Genomic DNA, 17471 nt, shown 5'->3' with positions numbered 1-17471 from the left:
AGCCAGATCAGTGATTACAAAAAAGCAGGTAAACCCATTTTGATAGAATTATTAGTGGGTCTTATGGTTGTGGAAGGCCTATATGTAGCCTAGGTATAATTACACAAGCCCTGAATTCATTAGATTATTGCTGGCTGCTTGAAAATGCAGTCTATTGACCTTTAAAAATGGTGCAACAAAGCTTAGAGAAAAATAAAACAGAGATTAAGTTTGAAAAAAACAACAACAATGATTTATTCCAAATCAACCAGCCCTAAATCGCGTGAGCGCGCACACATGCACGACAGGCATGTGCCCAAAAAAGGTTGGTAGGCACAAAGAATGACTCCCCAGCTGGCCTCAGAAGAATGAGAGTGTGTGTGGGTGAGAGCCAGTGGGGAACACACAAGCCATGATGCTCTGTAAAAACACAGTCTATTAATAGTGTGTGGTTTGGGTTTCAGGCTCAAGGTGGGGAAGACACCCCATTCATACCTCTACTAGACCCCTATCACTCCCTCTAGCCCTCAACTATCCCCCTATCCCTCCTTCTACTAGCCCCCTATCACTCCTACTAGCCCCCATCACTCCCACTAGCCCCCCCATCACTCCCACTAGCCCCCCCATCACTCCCACTAGCCCCCCATCACTCCCACTAGCCCTCAACTAGCCTCTATCCCTCCTACTAGCCCCCTATCCCTCCTTCTACTAGCCCCCTATCACTCCCTCTATCCCTCAACTATCCCCCTATCCCTCCTTCTACTATCCCCCTATCCCTCTACTAGCCCCCTATTCCCCATCACTCCCTCAACTATCCCCCTGTCCCTCTACTAGCCCCCTATCACTCCCTCTCAGCCTCTACAATCCCCCTAACACTACATTGGTTACTGTACCCCTATCACTCCCTCTCTTCTAAGACTAGGCTACCCCTTCGTCCCTATACGCAGAGTCGATATCCACGTAATAAAGAATTCCCCAACTACGCCCACAAATTGGATAAAACAAACATTATTTCCAATTGAGCCCCATTTAAAAAAGGAGCCAACTGCGACGTCCATGTTTTGTTATAGAGAAACAACAAAACATGCTGAAAAGCTGCTGTGTTGTTCAATGAACAGTGCCAGTCAAAAGTTTGGACACACCTACTCATTCAAGGTTTTTTATTCATGGTTATCCCTTCTGAAAAAACCTACACTCGATCCCTCCGATGTCAACAACTACAGACCAGTATCCCTTCTTTCTTTTCTCTCCAAAACTCTTGAACGTGCCGTCCTTGGCCAGCTCTCCTGCTATCTCTCTCAGAATGACCTTCTTGATCCTAATCAGTCAGGTTTCAAGACTGGGCATTCAACTGAGACTGCTCTTCTCTGTGTCACGGAGGCTCTCCGCACTGCTAAAGCTAACTCTCTCTCCTCTGCTCTCATCCTTCTAGACCTATCTGCTGCCTTTGATACTGTGAACCATCAGATCCTCCTCTCCACCCTCTCCGAGTTGGGCATCTCCGGCGCGGCCCACGCTTGGATTGCGTCCTACCTGACAGGTCGCTCCTACCAGGTGGCGTGGCGAGAATCTGTCTCCGCACCATGCGCTCTCACCACTGGTGTCCCCCAGGGCTCTGTTCTAGGCCCTCTCCTATTCTCGCTATACACCAAGTCACTTGGCTCTGTCATATCCTCACATGGTCTCTCCTATCATTGCTATGCAGACGACACACAATTAATCTTCTCCTTTCCCCCTTCTGATAACCAGGCGGGGAATCGCATCTCTGCATGTCTGTCAGACATATCAGTGTGGATGACGGATCACCAGCTCAAGCTGAACCTCGGCAAGACGGAGCTGCTCTTCCTCCCGGGGAAGGACTGCCCGTTCCATGATCTCGCCATCACGGTTGACAACTCCCTTGTGTCCTCCTCCCAGAGTGCTAAGAACCTTGGCGTGATCCTGGACAACACCCTGTCGTTCTCCACTAACATCAAGGCGGTGACCCGATCCTGTAGGTTCATGCTCTACAACATTCGCAGAGTACGACCCTGCCTCACACAGGAAGCGGCGCAGGTCCTAATCCAGGCACTTGTCATCTCCCGTCTGGATTTCTGCAACTCGCTGTTGGCTGGGCTCCCTGCCTGTGCCATTAAACCCCTGCAACTCATCCAGAACGCCGCAGCCCGTCTGGTGTTCAACCTTCCCAACTTCTCTCACGTCACCCCGCTCCTCCGCTCTCTCCACTGGCTTCCAGTTGAAGCTCGCATCCGCTACAAGACCATGGTGATTGCCTACGGAGCTGTGAAGGGAACGGCACCTCCGTACCTTCAGGCTCTGATCAGGCCCTACACCCAAACAAGGGCACTGCGTTCATCCACCACTGGCCTGCTGGCCCCCCTACCTCTGAGGAAGCACAGTTCCCGCTCAGCCCAGTCAAAACTGTTCGCTGCTCTGGCACCCCAATGGTGGAACAAGCTCCCTCACGACACCAGGACAGCGGAGTCAATCACCACCTTCCGGAGACACCTGAAACCCCACCTCTTTAAGGAATACCTAGGATAGGATAAAGTAATCCTTCTAACCCCCCCCCCCCCCTTAAAAGATTTAGATGCACTATTGTAAAGTGGTTGTTCCACTGGATATCATAAGGTGAATGCACCATTTTGTAAGTCGCTCTGGATAAGAGCGTCTGCTAAATGACTTAAATGTAAATGTTATCATTTCATAGTTTTGATGTCTGCACTATTATTCTACAATGAAGAGTAAAAAGAAAGAAAAACCCTTGAATGAGTAGGCGTGTCCAAACTTTTGAGTGGTACTGTACATGTAGCCAGGTGAAAAATCCTGACTTCTGGTTCACAATGCTCCCAGGTAGGGAAACAGAGCCTGTGAGAAGAGCCCTGTGGCTTCAGGCTATTAGGCGTGGGAACACGGTGTCCAAGTAGGCTACACGTAGCTATGTGTGTGGAAAACATTTCATCACATGCAAGACATTTAACTTGTTTAGTACATTCCGTTTGTAACTCCACTCACTTCTTGTAGCTGTACAGTCTGTTTGTTCGTGTTGGTAGCTAGCTAGCATTCACTCAATTGGCTGCTAGCCAATGGGGTAACCTAGGTAACCACAGACTTGTTTTCCCCACAGGCAGGCAGTGATATTCTAATACCGACTGGGTCTATATCAAGTGTGTGTGTGTGTGTGTGTGTGTGTACAGAAGGTCTGTCATGTTAGGCAGTACAACTCTAAAATAAAACAAACTCACTTCTGTTGCCTAGCAACCAAACATGCAGTCTAGGCTTCATTCAGCTACCTCACACAGGCACTCAAAAAATGGGAGCAGTGTGTGTGCGCGCGCGCATGCGTTAGAGAGGAGGAACTAGTTACATTGCCCAGCCTGAAACGGCAGGGAATCACAAAGCTCCAGCTTCCTTCTTAGTATCCCCTTTATTCTCCTGTGGCATTTGGATGGAGTCCCACACACACACACACACACACACACACACAAAAAGTGCCATAGGTGTTATTGCGACACATACACACCAGCTCAGGGACGAAACCACAGACTCTCGACCACTCAACCCTCGAAACTGATGTCGCCCAACTTAAAACCACAAGCCGAAACCAGGTCTCAGATCTCCCACAGCCACACATGGTTGTCAAGAACCACTGGCTCAGCAGAGGGAAGTGGAGGCCAGTGATTACATAACTCTAATGAGCGCAGAGTACAGCTCTGTGGTCACACACATTCGTGACTTTTCCAACTGTTCACAGATCCATTTAGAGTATTCCATTAGGCTTGCAAGAAAGGAATCTCTCTGTACTTGTGCACGTGACATTACAACCTATTTGAATTCAATCATTTTTTGACAGAACCCCTTTTGATTTGATCAAAACCTTCCATAAATATTTCCCCATTGTATAAGTGCTCAGAAAGTGACTTTTTGCATTCCCCACCATGAGAGTCAAGTCTTCATCAAAAGATTTACAAAAAAAACAGTTGAGATTGATATTTAAAAGTTTACAAAACAGGGTTGTCATTTGATCATTTCTGGAGATTGCTCTTTCTGATATTTCTTAAAGCATTTTGGGGGATTTGTGTGTATTGGTAGGTATATACTGCACTGTTGGCGCTAGAAACATAAGCATTTCGCTGCACCTGCGATAACATGTGCTAATTACACTACATGACCAAAAGTATGTGGACACCTGCTCGTCGAACATCTCATTCCAAAATGATGGGTATTAATATGGAGTTGGTCCCCCCGTTTGCTGCTATAACAGCCTCCACTCTTCTGGGAAGGCTTTCCACTAGATGTTGGAACACTGCTGCGGGGACGTGCTTCCATTCAAACACAAGAGCATTAGTGAGGTCGGGCGCTGATGTTGGGCTATTAGGCCTGGCTCGCAGTCGGCATTCTGATTCATCCCAAAGGTGTTCGATGGGGTTGAGGTCAGGGCTCTGTGCAGGCCAGTCAAGTTCTTCCACACCGTTCTCAACAAACCATTTCTGTATGGAGCTTGCTTTGTGCACAGGGGCATTGTCATGCTGAAACCCAAACTGTTGCAACAACGTTTGAAGCACAGATTCATCTAGAATGTCATTGTAAGATTACCCTTCACTTGAACTAAGGGGCCTAGCCCGAACCATGAAAAACAGCCCCAGACCATTATTCATCCTCCAACAAACTTTACAGTTGTCACTATGCATTGGGGCAGGTAGCGTTCTCCTGGCATCCGCCAAACCCAGATTCGTCCATCAGGCTACCTGATGGTGAAGCGTGATTCATCACTTTAGAGAAAGCGTTCCCGCTGCTCCAGAGTCCAATGGCGGTGAGCTTTACACCACCCCAGCCGACACTTGGCACTGCGCATGGTGATCTTAGGCTTGTGTTCTTTGGCAGTTCTTAAGCTGACGTTGCTTCCAGAAGCAGTTTGGAACTTGGTAGTGAGTGTTATAACCGAGGACAGGCGATTTTTATGAGCTAGGCGCTTCAGCACTCACCGGTCCCATTCTGTGAGCTTGTGCGGCCTACCACTTCGTGGCTGAGACGTTTTTGCTTCTAGACGTTTCCACTTCACAATAACAGCACTTACAGTTGACCGGGGCAGCTCTAGCAGTGCAGACATTTGATTAACTAAGTTGTTGGAAAGGTGGCATCCTATGACAGTAGCGGACGTGGCTGTCCCAAATCAACTCCTCAAACCGTAGTACCTAGCCCCTAAACAAAAAAGATTGGATAAATGTAACAAAAACGTATGATAATCATTAGGTAGGATGGTTGGATTTGTAAGCATTAAGACAATTGCTTCAGCTTGCCATCAGAATGGGTGGAAACCTATCCAGTCCATTCAGATCTACATCCCAGCACACCTGATATAGCTAACAGAGATCTTGATGAATTGATTAGTTTAACATCACGCCTGTTAGTGCTGGGCTGGAACTAAAGCCTGCTGAAACTGTAGCTCTCCAGGACCAGGGGAGGAAACAAGTATTGTTACCTGTCCAATAAGAAATACAAAGACTTGTTCCAAAATATTTTTGTGCAGATGTAACCGGTGTGAAATGGCTAACGAATAAGCAGTGCGCGCGAGTAGCATTTAAATCTGTGACATCACCCACTCTGAAAACTTGAGGTAGTTTCCTTTGCTATGCAAGGGCCGTGGCTTTTGTGAAGCAATCGGTAACGATGCTTCGTGGGTGACTACTGGGGCAAGGAGAGGGACAGAAGCAAGCCTGTCACACCATCTGAACACGATCCTGTACTGAACCTCGCACTCCACTTCCCTCGTAGTGATGGGAGAAAGAAATCTAGTTTTAACTGCATCAAATGTCATAGCTTGTTCTCCATCTTTTTAAATAGGGAGCCAATTTGTTTTTAGCACTTTTTTCCATGACTGATCAAAACTATTTTTCTCATGGCTCCCTCATCCATCAGCAGCAGAAATATCTTAGGAACATCGAATCGCAACGCATACACTGAACAAAAATAGAAAACGCAACATGTAGTGTTGTTCCCATGTTTCATGAGCTGAAACAAAAGATCCAGAAGTGTTCCATACACACAAAAAGCTTATTTTGCTCAAATTCGTTTACATCTCTGTGAGCATTTCTCCTCTGCCAAGATAATCCAATAACCTGACAGGTGTGGCATATCAAGAAACTGATTAAGCTTATGGTACAGAAATTAACATAAAATTCTCAGGCAACACCTCTGGTGGACATTCCTGCAGTGAAATGCCCTCTCCCTCAACTTGAGACATCTGTGGCATTATGTTGTGACAACTGCACATTTTGGTGGCCTTTTGTCACCAGCACAAGGCACACCTGTGTAATGATCACGCGGTTTAGAGAATTGGGCAGTACGTCCAACCGGCCTCACAACCGCAGACCACGTGTCACCACGCCAGCCTGGGTCCTCCACATCAAATCTAATTTTATTGGCCACATATTTAGCAGATGTTACTGCGGGTGTAGCGAAACGCATCCAGCTTCTTCCCCTGCGGGATCAGTGGGAAAATGCTCACCGTCGATGGCCACAGAGATGCCATGACGAAAACCTGAGGCCCATTGTCGTGCCATTCATCCACCACCATCACCTCATGTTTCAGCATGATAATGCACAACCATGTCACAAGGATCTGAACACAACTCCTGGAATGTGAAAATGTCCCAGTTCTTCCATGGCCTGCATACTCACCAGACATGTCACCCATTGAGAATGTTTGGGGTGCTCTGGATTGGCATGTACAACAGCATGTCCCTGTTCCCGCCAATATCCAGCAACTTTGCACAGCCATTGAAGAGTGGGACGACTTTCTACAGGCCACAATCAACAGCCTGATCAACTCTATGCAAATGAGATGTGTCACGTTGCATGAGGCAAACAGTGGTCACACAAGACACTGACTGGTTTTCTGATCCACACCCATACTTTGAGGTATTCTATGACCAACAGATGCATATCTGTATTCCCAATCATGTGAAATCCATAGATTGGGCATATTGAATTAATTTAAAATGACTGATTTCCTTATATGAAATGTAACTCAGTATAAAATCTTAGAAATGTTGCATTTATAGTTTTGTTCAGTGTAAAATCGTGAGAATCGCAATAGATGTAAAAAAAAAAAAATATTCACAAAAATCTAACTTTTAATTAAAGTAAAATAATTGAAACAAATAAATTAACATTAAACAAATATTTCTCTAATATATGTGCACCACAATTATTGGCATCCCTTCATTCAATACTTTGTGCAACCTGCCTTTGCCAAGATAACTCAGAGCTGTTTTCTCCTGTAATGGGTAAGGAGGATAGACTATGATGAGACTATTCCTCCATACAGAATCTCTCCAGATTCTGAGGTCCACGCTTGTGGACTCTCCTCTTCGGCTCATCCCACAGGTTTTCTATGGGGTTTAGATCAGGGGACTGGGATGGCCATGGCAAAACATTGATTCTGTGGTCAGTGAACCATTTTTGTGTTTATGTTGAGGTGTGCTTTGGTTCATTGTCCTGCTGGAAGATCCAACCAAAGCCCAGTTAAAGCTTCCTAGCAGAGGCAGTCAGGTTTTGATTTTATATCTGCTGGTACTTTGGAGTCCATGATATTATGTATCCTAACAAGTTGTCCAGGTCCTTTGGAAGAAAAACAGGCCCACAGCAAAGATAAACCACCATACTTCAGTGGGGATGAGGTACTTTTCTGCATGGATATCTTTCTGTCTATGCCAAACCCACTACTGTGTTTGTTTCCAAAAAGCTCAATTTTGGTCTCATCTGACCATAGAACCCGGTCCCATTGAAAGTTCCAGTAATGTCTGGCAAACTGTAGGAGCTTGAGTGTTGTTTGATGACAGCCAAGGCTTTTTTATGGCAACCCTCCCAAACAACTTGTTGTTACGTAGGTGGCGTCTGACCGTAGTTTTGGAGACTTTCTGACCCCAAGACCCAACTAACGTCTGCAATTCTCCAGCTGTGATCCTTGGAGATTTTTTGGCCACTAACTATCCTCCTCACTGTGCATGGGGTCAATATAGACACACGTCCTCTTCCAGGCTGATTGTTAACATCTCCAGGTGCTTTAAACTTGTTAATTATTGCCCTGATAGTGGAAATGGGCATTTTCAAATGTTGAGCTATTTTTTCATAGCCATTTCCTGATTTGTGCAACTCAACAACCTTTTGGTCGCACATCATTACTGTATGCTCAGGTCTTTCCCATAGTGATGGATGAACTTGGCCTGTATGTCACCTCATATTTATACCCCAGTGAAACAGGAAGTCAAGGCATACCACTTACGTATTCCTAATCCCTCAGGTGACCTTAAAAATGTAAAATATGAATGGGAATATACTTCAGTTAGATTTTACTCATAAGAATTTCTAGGGGTGCTAGTAATTGTGGCACACATGTTTGAGAAAAATATTTCACATTTATTTTTTTTCAATCATTTTACTTCAAATTAAAAGGTTTGATTTTGTGTGAATATTTTGAATGAAAGACCAAGAGGATAAACAGCAAAGAAATGTTTTTTTTGCAGCTTGTTTTGCTCATATTTACCAAGGGTGCCAATATAAGCACTGTATCTAAAAGCATAATTGAGAAAAAATGAATCAAAGTTGGCCTCCTTTAAGACTCCATGTTTCATTTGTAGATGCTACAAAGCAGAAATTGCTGTCATATTAAGCTTGTCCGCTTGCTCTGTAGTATGAGTAGTATTTTAATGTCAATAAAAAAAAAATCATTATGTACATTATGAATATTGACAAAATTAAACATGAATATTCTAAATAAGAAATATACCTATCAGTCTTCTAGTAGTAATACAGATAGGGATGTGTAAATGACAAGGTTCTGTCTAAGTTAACACTATTGCACCTAGTGTCACTACTCTGTGTGTGTGTTCCACGTCATGTAACCATGATTGTGTTCCGACCTCAGCTGCACGCTCAGTGTAAACAAGTATGTATACCGGTAGGGTCAGTATCTTCTGGCAAGGTGAATGGGACAACATCGGGAGTCTGTTGGTTTGACTCCCTGCGTTGTGCATCGTTCTGGTGTGGCGACGAAAAATAACCCTACCACAATATAGCCGGCTACTAGGACCCCTGGGGGTACTTAGCCTAGCCACAGGGAGTACTTAAGACAATATGCTTACTACGGGTAAAAAGAACATGACTTCGGGTAGAGCAGAATTCAGTTGGTGGCAAATTTACAGTAACCGAAAAAGGTTAGAAACCACTGGATTATATAATTAACTGTGCTAATATTACGATTGATCAGATTAGGTCATTTTTGGCACGTGCGGATGTTTGTTGGTTGCGTTAAAACTGACAACAAACCAAACGCCACATTTAGCTAGATAGCTGACGTTAGTTAGAAAGGTGTCACCTAAAAAAAAAATAAGCGGCTATCTATTTAGCTAAATAGTTGGCAAAATAATGACATTTCCCTGCCCACGCACAGTATTTGAAAACAAGTGATGTACCTTTTAGACGACGTTGACAGTCAAAAGCATATAACTAACGTTAAACGTTAGCTGCAATTCAAAATAACGTCACACAAATTCATGTTCATGCGAGAATCAATCACTGGTGACGATAACGTCAGCTACAGTTGTAAGCTAGTTAAATGCGAATAGGCCATGCTAGGCTAACGTTAGCAAGCTAGCCAACACAACGACTGCCCCCTAGCTAAACCTCTTCATTTATACTTACGTTTCCAACTGTAAAACGAATGTAGATGTTTTTTTAGGTCCCTGAGTAATGGGTATCGTCGTGGTGATATATTGTTTTGTTTCCTTACTTGACAAAACAAAATATGCGAGTTTGGCCTCAGATGAGCGGCGATAATTCCTTTCTCGGCGGTTCCCTGCTTGGATGGCGTAGGTTTTTACGCATGTTTGACACCAAATAGGTTTCTCACATCAACAAAAAAAAACTGTTCAGTACGTTTCTACACAAATATGGACAGTAAGAATTGGTTATAATAGACAACACAGGCGATTCTCGCACTTTCGTCCTTTGGGTGCTGAACAAGAGGAGGTGCTATTTTTGGTACTTGTTCGGTGATTGGTCAAGAATTATCGAGGGTGCTAACATTGATTGATTGAAATCGCTTTCAATCAGCTCTGCCCCCGTTGAAATCTGCCGTTTCATTGGTTGATGTGTAACCGTCTAACGTTTGTCAAAGGTGCGCTCGTTTTCCCCAATGGCATGTCCCGACATCAGCAGATGAGCTCAGGGTTTGAAAGTCAGTTAAAACAAAAAAATGAGTGTTTAGTTTTAGACAATGATGTGATCTTCCCATACTTCAAAAGATGTACAACTAGATGATTCAAAACACCTAAGATACACATAGGAGAGAGGGAGTGACAGTAAAGAAATATAGAACATTTCATTGATCTTGGAAAGTCAGTTTAGAAACAAGATCTTATTTACAATGACAGCCTACACCAGCCAAACCCAGACAACACTGGGCCAGTTGTGCACTGCTCTATGGGACTCCCAATCACAGTGAGTTGTAATACAGCCTGGATTTGAACCAGGGTGTCTGTAGTGATGTCTCTAACACCAGAATGCAGTGCCTTAGACCACTGCGCCACTCAGGAGCCCCAAAGAAAAAGAAAGGAGAGGGAGAGAGAAGAGTTATAGAGAGTAGGATGCGGGAGGTCAACAATAGATGGTGCAGACAGACAGTCTGGGGTCTTTAGTGTGAATATCAGCAATTACTCCTCCCTGTAAGACCAGGGGAGCTTGTTTTCATGTAGTGTTTCTTTGTGTTTTTCAGCAGTATTAATCTCAGTCTTATTAATGGCCAACTCATCAGATATCACAGCAGCTTTCCCTGAGGCCAACAAGTGTTATGACACACAGCCACAGGCCTGAGTGAGTGAGTGAGTGAGTGAGTGAGTGAGTAGAGTGAGTGAGTAGAGTGAGTGAGTAGAGTGAGTGAGTGAGTAGAGTGGGTATTTTCATTTGCTAAAATGCAGGATTAGCGTGGGTAGAATTCTATCATTTTTCTCTGATCTCAGGATGTTCAATCTCAGTTTACCTCCCTGAACAAACACAAACACACGCAGGCTCTGTCTGGTCAGCTTGGAGGTTAGGGGTGTGTGTGTGTGTGTGTGCGTGTGCGTGTGCGTGTGTGTGTGTGTGTGTGTGTGTGTGTGTGTGTGTGTGTGTGTGTGTGTGTGTGTGTGTGTGTGTGTGTGTGTGTGTGTGTGTGTGTGTGTGAAAGAAACCAGGGCTAGGGGGTCAGGGGCTGTGTTGCTCTGGCCCCTTCAGGGGATTTAGAGTCTTATAGCAGCGGATCAGAATCCTAAATTAAAAACTGTCCTGTCTAATCTGCAGGGAGAAAATAGTGTGACACACACACACACTGAAATCTGAGCACTGATAAACTGTGATCAGTGATTGTGTCCTTGGCCGGATGAAAGAAAGAGGAAGAGAGGGAGGGAGGGAAGAATGAAGGATAGGTAAGGGACACAGATTTACACTCTCATTTTCAGTCCAGAAATCAGATATCTATGTCACATCATCACTACAATATTTTTGTTGTTCATTCGCAGTTAACACATTTTACAGAGTTTATATACACACACACACACACACACACACACACACACACACACACACACACACACACACACACACACACACACACACACACTCTTACACACATATTTGATTGCACAATGAAACATTGGTAATAGAAATGTCACAAATATGTCAAAGTTCTAACATTTGCTTGGTGGCTAGCCCCTTTAAACAATGTTCTGTAAGCTTTACATTGCAACCTGCCCCCACCTGGCTCCAATATTTTTTGGGTGGCCCTGGACTCAGCCATGGAGTCTTTAATTCATTAATTTAAATGTATTCATAGAAATTACTGGTCAGTTTTCATTTCATCAATTGAATTTCAATTAACTTCCTGAATTAAAAAAACATCCGTCTGGGTTGCCCCCCCTTGGGTTGTGCCGTGGTGGAGATCTTTGTGGGCTATACTCGGCCTTGTCTCAGGATGGTAAGTTGGTGGTTGAAGATATCCCTCTAGTGGTGTGGGGGCTGTGCTTTGGCAAAGTGGGTGGGGTTATATCCTGCCTGTTTGGCCCTGTCTGGGGGTATTGTTGGGTGGGGCCACAGTGTCTCCCGACCCCTCCTGTCTCAGCCTCCAGTATTTATGCTGCAGTAGTTTATGTGTCGGGGGGCTAGGGTCAGTCTGTTATATCTGGAGTATTTGTCCTGTCTTATCCGGTGTCCTGTGTGAATTTAAGTATGCTCTCTCTAATTCTCTCTTTCTTTCTCTTTTTCTTGCTTTCTTTCCTTCTCTCTCTCGGAGGACCTGAGCCCTAGAACCATGCCTCAGGACTACCTGGCCTGATGACTCCTTACTGTCCCCAGTCCACCTGGCCGTGCTGCTGCTCCAGTTTCAACTGTTCTGCCTGCGGCTATGGAACCCTGGCCTGTTCACCGGACGTGCTACCTGTCCCAGACCTGCTGTTCTCAACTCTCTAGAGACAGCAGGAGTGGTAGAGATAATCTGAATGATCGGCTATGAAAAGCCAACTGACATTTACTCCTGAGGTGCTGACCTGTTGCACCCTCGACAACCATTGTGATTATTATTATTTGACCCTGCTGGTCATCTATGAACATTTGAACATGTTCTGTTATAATCTCCACCCGACACAGCCAGAAGAGGACTGGCCACCCCTCATAGCCTGGTTCCTCTCTAGGTTTCTTCCTAGGTTCTGGCCTTTCTAGGGAGTTTTTCCTAGCCACTGTGCTTCTACACCTGCATTGCTTGCTGTTTGGGGTTTTAGGCTGGGTTTCTGTACAGCCCTTTGAGATATCAGCTGACGTAAGAAGGGCTTTATAAATACATTTGATTTGATTTGATCAGTGGCCGAAAGTCCCATTAGGTGGCGCACAATTGGCTCAGCGTCGTCCAGATTAGGGGATGGTTTGGCCAGGGGGCTTTACTTAGGGGAGGGTTTGGCCAGAGGGCTTTACTTGGCTCATTGCGCTCAAGAGACTCCTTGTGGCGGGCCAGGCGCCTGCAAGCTGACTCCGGTTGTCAGTTGAACAGTGTTAACTCCGACACATTGGTGCAGCTGGCTTCCGGGTTAAGCGAGCGAGTGTTAAGAAGCCGCGCGGCTTGGCAGGTAATGTTTCGGAGGACGCATGACTCAACCTTTGCCTCTCCCTAGCCCGTTGAGGAGTTGCAGGGATGAGACAAGCTTGTAATTGGATCGCATTTGGATATTTCTTTTGTTTTAACCATTTAACTAGGCAAGTCAGGTAAGAACAAATTCTTATCTACAATGACAGCCTACACCAGCCAAACCCGGGCGATGCTGGGCCAATTGTGCGCCGCCCTATGGGACTCCCAATCACGGCCGGTTGTGACACAGCCTGGATCCGAACCAATGTGCCTGGAGTGATGCCTTAAGCACTGAGATGCAGTGCCTTAGACCGCTGTGCCATTCTGGAGCACCATATCATGAAATTGGGGAGAAAAAGGGGGTTAAATTACAACAACAACAAAAAATATATATACAGTACCAGTCAAAACTTTGGACACACTTACTCATTCAAGGGTTTTTCTTTATTTTTACTATTTTCTACATTGTAGAACGATAGTGAAAACATCAAAACTATGAAATAACACATATGGACTCATGTAGTAACAAATAAGGTGTTAATCAAATCAAAATATATTTTAGATTTGAGATTCTTCAAAGTAGCCACCCTTTGCCTTGATGACAGCTTTGCACACTCTTGGCATTCTCTCAACCAGTTTCACCTGGGATGCTTTTCCAACAGTCTTGAAGGAATTCCCACATATGCGGAACACTTGTTGGCTGCTTTTCCTTCACTCTGTGGTCCAACTCATCCCAAACCATCTCAATTGGGTTTCGGTCGGGTGATTATGGAGGCCAGGTCATCAGATGCAGCACTCCATCACTCTCCTTCTTGGTCAAATAGCCCTTACATGGCCTGGAGGTGTGTTTTGGGTCATTGTCCTGTTGAAAAACAAATGATAGTCCCAGTAAGCACAAACCAGATGAGATGGCATATCGTTGAAGAATACTCTGGTAGTCATGCTGGTTAAGTGGCCTTGAATTCTAAATAAATCACAGACAGTGTCACTAGCAAAGCACCCCCACACCATCCCACCTCCTCTTCCATGCTTCACGGTGGGAACCACACGTGGCGATCATCCATTCACCTACTCTGCATCTCACCTAGACACAGCCATTGGAACCAAAAATCTCTTATTTGGACTCATCAGACCAAAGGACTGATTTCCACCAGTCTAATGTCCATTGCTTGTGTTTCTTGGCCCATGCAAGTCTCTTCTTAATATTGGTGTCCTTTAGTAGTGGTTTCTTTGCAGTAATTCAACAATGAAGGCCTGGTTCACGCAGTCTAATCTGAAAAGTTGATGTTGAGATGTGTCTGTTACTTTAACTCTTTGAAGCATTTATTTTGCCTGCAATCTGAGGTGCAGTTAACTCTAATGAACTTATCCTCTGCAGCAGAGGTAACTCTGCATCTTCCTTTCCTGTGGTGGTCCTCATGAGAGCCAGTTTCATCATAGAAGTTGATGGTTTTTGCGACTGCGCTTGAAGAAACTTTCGAAGTCCTTGAAATGTTCCGCATTGACTGACCTTCATGTGTTAAAATAATGATGGACTGCCGTTTCTCTTTGCTTATTTGAGCTGTTCTTGCCATAACATGGACTTGGTCTTTTACCACATAGGCCTATCTTCTGTACACCACCCCTACCTTGTCGCAACAGAACTGATGGCTCAAACGCATTAAGAAGGAAAGAAATCCCACAAATTAACTTTTAACAAGGCACACCTGTTAATTGAAATGCATTCCAGGTGACTACCTCATGAAGCTGGTTGAGAGAATGCCAAGAGTGTGCCAAACTGTCATCAAGGCAAAGGGTGGCTACTTTGAAGAATCTAAAATCTAAAGTATATTTTGATTTGTTTAACACTTTTTTGGTTACTACGTGATTCCATATGTGTCATTTCATAGTGTTGATGTCTTCACTATTATTCTACAATGTATAAAATAGTAAAAATAAAGAAAACCCCTTGAATGAGTAGTCTCGTCCATATATGTATATAGTCTTAATTCATTCCTACTTAGATTTGTGTTTATTGGGTATATGTTGTGTAATTTGTTAGATATTACTTGTTAGATATTACTGCATTGTCGGAGATAGAAGCACAAGCATTTCGCTACACCCGCAATAACATCTGCTAATCACGTGTATGTGACCAATAAAATTTGATTTGATTTAAAATAAGATGTGTAGGCTACTATACTGCGGCAATGGGACAAAGAACAAAGATTTGGGAAGACTGGGTTGGGGCTGGTTGTGATATATGCTTCCCTCTGGTGGAGAAGTACAGATCACACGCAGTTTGCGTTGTTATGATTATGAAACAGTCGTTTCATACAGTACTTTCATTACGACAAATGCACAATGGAAAAAGTCACTAACATCTGCAACAGCAAAACAATGTTTCCTTTTAACCTTTTAAGTAAACCTTTTAACATATTTCCAACGGGTAGAGAGACCCTCTGCTAGTCAGTTGCTTGTTTACCAGTAGGGTGTACTCTTGAGCAGCTATCCCCAACAGGTTAAAGCACTATTTGAACACGTACAACGCAAATATCGGGCATCTTTCTAGAGCTTCGATTTTCCGACCTGATGATCACTGACGGAATGATTTGACCTCGTTTTTTCCGGAGTTCCCAGCTGTCTTGTGGTGCGTTCAAGACAACTGGGAATTCGGAAAAATACTAGGTCAAGTCATGACGTCAGTTATCCTCAGGTCGGAAAGTCGGAGCTCTAGAGGCCCGAGTTCTCGAGTTAGAATTCCGACTTGGATGACCGTTCAAAACTATTTTTCACCGTCGCAGCTTGTTCACAGTTGTCTTGAGTGCACTGAAGTCGGGGGTCAGAGATTTCCGAGTTCCAAGTTGTTTTGAACTCGGCATTGAAAACATCATAAATACAGAGATGACACCACATATCAATTATGTATTATGCCTCGTTCAAAACAACTGGGGGAAAAAAATAGTTCTGACTGGGAAAAATATTTTTGAACGGTCACCCAACTCGGAATTTCAAGTCGGAAACAACATCTTTCTCAGATCCGACTTTCCGACCTCAAGATCACTGACATCATGATCTGACCTATTTTTTTCCCGAGTTTCCAGTTGTCTTGAAAGCGCCAATAAACCCTGAATTTCTGATGCTATGTATTGGCCAATGAGAGACTTTGAAGCCACTTGGTCGGCCATATTAGCACTTCTCAGGCTCTCCAACCCGGTTCCTGGAGAGCTACCAACATATTTTAATTCCAAAACGTATCTAGCGCAACTGATTCTAATAATTAGCTGGTTGATAAAATGAACCAGGTTAGTTACAGCTGAGGTTGGAGCGAAAACATATAGGAGGGTGTTTAGCTGTCCGGGAACAGGATTAGACAGCCCTGCTCAGAAGAAGCAGTCTCCATAGGAATGAATGGAAATCTACAGCATTGCGCAAGAAATATAAGTGAAATATGCAATTCAATTACATGTATTACAAAATTACATGTATTTAGGTATTATTAAGTATTATTTTGTTGTAGTGGCCACAATAACATTAGAACAATTATAATTGAAGGAAAATTGTTTTATATTTTTTTATGTTTATGTTTAGCTCACATAATATTATTTTAAATGTAAGCATTAAAGTGTCTGTAATATCATAAACGTGGCAAAAATGAATGTAGACATTAATAAATGCATTTCTATAGTTCCCAATATATTTTTCTCAACGGTGGGGGAGTTCCAAGATGGAGTCTCGGTGACTTCAAAACAGCACTCCTTGTCATTGATCCTGTGTATATATAAATCATTGGTTGTGCTTTTCTTCTCCGCCGTTCGATAAGCGGGATCAGTTAAAAATTCTCTGCTCCAGGTGAGGCTCGAACTCACAACCTCGGCATAGCTCAACTGAAATACTGCTGTATAAGTACCGCGCGCTAACCGATTGCGCCACTGGAGCCCCAATATTGCCGACTAGGAATTCCGTTGAAGAATGTCATGTTTGTTTATTAGGTAGACGATTTTTTTCTTTTCTTTTTTCATTTTCTCCATCCAACCGAGTAGCTTGCAGCTAATTGTGTCGCTGACAATAACCGATTGCGACGTTATGCAGTGAAATCACTGGAAGGGAGGAACAAGGGAGGATAGGAAAAAAGAAAAAAGAGGAGGATACAGGAGAATGCTGGGTCAGATAAGATACGAGGCTAATGGGAAATAAAAGTGACAAACATGAACAATTAGCTAATAATATTCTAAATATTATTCCTAAATATCTCAGTATCTGTGGAATAACAGGGACCAACTTGACACCTGAGGCGCAGACTTGGATCAGGCCTCATTGCTCCCATCCTTGGGCCTTCCTCCTTGAGACCAACCATCAC

At 44.0% G+C, this 17471-nt stretch overlaps 1 protein-coding gene and 1 non-coding gene across 4 annotated transcripts in view; both read right to left on the bottom strand.

Moving 5' to 3' along the window:
- The window catches only part of LOC106589410 (protein phosphatase 1B), a 34901-nt gene extending 24863 nt beyond the window's left edge, over positions 1–10038 (bottom strand). The window contains exon 1 of one of the 3 annotated variants that reach the window (XM_014179368.3): positions 9685–10038. The gene's annotated coding sequence lies outside the window, so the exon portion shown is untranslated. The remainder of the gene's footprint in view (positions 1–9684) is intronic. The other 2 variants (XM_014179367.3, XM_014179371.3) reach the window with 2 other exon arrangements.
- Positions 10039–16955: 6917 nt separating this feature from the next.
- trnai-uau (transfer RNA isoleucine (anticodon UAU)) lies at positions 16956–17050 on the bottom strand. The gene is made up of 2 exons: positions 17013–17050; positions 16956–16991 (listed from the first exon to the last, which is right to left on the bottom strand). It is a non-coding gene; the product is annotated as a tRNA-Ile (tRNA).
- Positions 17051–17471: the final 421 nt, after the last annotated feature.

Source organism: Salmo salar, chromosome 28 (assembly GCF_965601325.2).
Source record: "Salmo salar chromosome 28, fSalSal1, whole genome shotgun sequence".
Taxonomy (NCBI): domain Eukaryota; kingdom Metazoa; phylum Chordata; class Actinopteri; order Salmoniformes; family Salmonidae; genus Salmo; species Salmo salar.
This window is presented reverse-complemented; position numbering and strand designations above follow the sequence as displayed.